The sequence below is a fragment of the Myotis davidii genome, unplaced genomic scaffold (assembly GCF_000327345.1).
Source record: "Myotis davidii unplaced genomic scaffold, ASM32734v1 scaffold1035, whole genome shotgun sequence".
In the NCBI taxonomy this organism is placed as follows: domain Eukaryota; kingdom Metazoa; phylum Chordata; class Mammalia; order Chiroptera; family Vespertilionidae; genus Myotis; species Myotis davidii.
Window position 1 is genome coordinate 245,594 of NW_006286719.1, and position 2,257 is coordinate 247,850.

Here is a 2,257-nt window from a genome sequence, read left to right on the forward strand (position 1 = left end):
GCATATACAAAAGAAATGCTTTCAGCAAACATTAGTGTTGACTTTGTTTCCCTTCTTGATTACCGTGGCTGGTGGGAAAGCTGATTGCGTATTGGAAGGTATTGTGGAGTTGGTAGAAATGAAATCATTACTTTCCTCAACTTTCAGACTCAACTTGGGCAGGGAGATAAACGCCACTGTTTGGGTTCATTCTGAAGGGAGATTGATGTCTACTTGTCTGCTGCTTACCTTCATGTGAAGACAGTGATAACAGTTGAAACTAAGGAATATGGGAATGTTAATATTGCTGCAAAATCCCAGAGTTTCCTTCATTCTGTTAAAAAAGATGGATATAGATGTAAAAGCATCCAGGGGCTAAGATGAAAATGAGAATAGATGGAAGTTGAACATTTTTTCCTCTGAAAAGGAAATAGTTATTATTTTTTCTTAATATAAAAATAACTGCTTATAGCAAAAATATATAAGAAATATATAAAGGAGAGAAAGGCTGTTATAATATCCTCACACCCTGCCCCCACGAGAAAACCCATGAAGATGATTTCGTGGAGGGATACCCTTTGAGGGTGGATTGCATTGGGACACTGGGAGCAAAGCCTACCTGCCCACAGGGGACCGAGCTCCCTGACCAATTTGAGAGGTGCTGTAGTGGGTTCCACACTTGCTGAGCTGGTCCCCACAATGGCATGAAGAGCTGTGTGCCTCACTGTCCTATTTCCACAGCTGGGAGAACCAAGCCAAGGGTTGTGGTGAGGATACAAGGAGGCCATGGGGGGAGGGGCCAGAAGCACATCCTGCTGCTGCTGGTACTGGGAGTGATGGTGGTTGTATTCGAGGTCGGGGGTGAGAAAAAAGGGGACACAAACTCACAGCGTTCCCATTCCCAGCAGGTGGAAACAGCCTTTGTGGTGTTTGTGCATTCCTTGGCTGGGCCGGAGGAAGTGCCTGCTTATGGGTCAGCTTCTAAGACTTCACAGACTGTGCAGGTGGCTTTGAAAGGAGCAGCCTTTGTCCACTTGCTATGCACCAGGCTGGACTCCAGTTCTCTTGTTTCCTGGGCAGGGATCCCAGAGCTCCACTGCAGCCTGCCCTGGGTTCCCAAAAGGACGCCCAGCCAGGGCCGTGCAGTGTGGAGAGGTTAAAAATTCCCAGCCTTAGAGATGGGCAGACTTGGCTGTACCCCCTGAGGAGTGTCACTGCCTTTCTGAGCTTCTGAATCTGGGCAGGAGCGAGCTCCCCCTTCACTGGCTTGTGAAGGCCAAATGGAATTAGGGGCATGAATGCCTAGCCTAGTGCCCGTGCACTGGCGTATCCTATCCGCCCTCGCTGGTTTGGCTCAGCGAATAGAGCATCGGCCTGCAGACCAAAGGGTCCTGGGTTTGATTTTGGTCAAGGGCACGTACCTCATTTTCAGGCTCCTCCACAGCCCAGGCCCTGATCGGGGTGCATGCAGGAGGCAACCAACTGATGTGTTTCTCTCACATCAATGTTCCTTTCTGTCTTTCCTTCTCTCTTCACTCTCTCTAAACGATAAATGGAAAAACAGTCCTCAGATGAGGATAATAAATAAATAAATGAATGGGAGTATCATCAGAATGACACTGGTGTGACATTCCTCCCGTGAGGTGAATCCGGGCAGTTCTAGGATTGTTGCAATGGGGTGCTTTCTCCTACGAAATAAGGACTGTTTGAATGAAGCTGGTGCAGAGTGGGAGTTAGGAAAATGAGTGTAAAGGATGCTAGTGAACAAGAGCTGTGAATAAAGCAATTTCTTTTTAATGTGTCACTTCAGTCTGGTTTAGAAGGTGGGCTCTTGTGTCATTCATCCTATCTGTGTTATATTTAGGCATCTGATTATTTTCACCAATCATATTTGAAGTCTTTCCCTTCTCTTCAGGGTAGAATTATATCATCTCAGATATGGTTTCCTAAAGAATGTAGTTATGCCCTGGCTGGTTTTGCTCAGTGGATAGAGCATCAGCCTGCAGACTGAGGAGTCCTGGGTTCGATTCCGATCAGGGCACATGCCCGGGCTGCGGGCTCGATCCCCAGTGGAGGGCATGTAGGAGGCAGCCAATCAATGATTCTCTCTTATCATTGATGTTTCTATCTCTTTCTCCCTCTCTCTCTTCCTTTCTGAAATCAATTTTTTAAAAAAAAAATTTTTTTAAAGAAGCACTGCTGAAACCGGTTTGGCTCAGTGGATAGAGCGTCAGCCTGCGGACTGAAAGGTCCCGGGGTCGATTCCGATCCAGGGCCT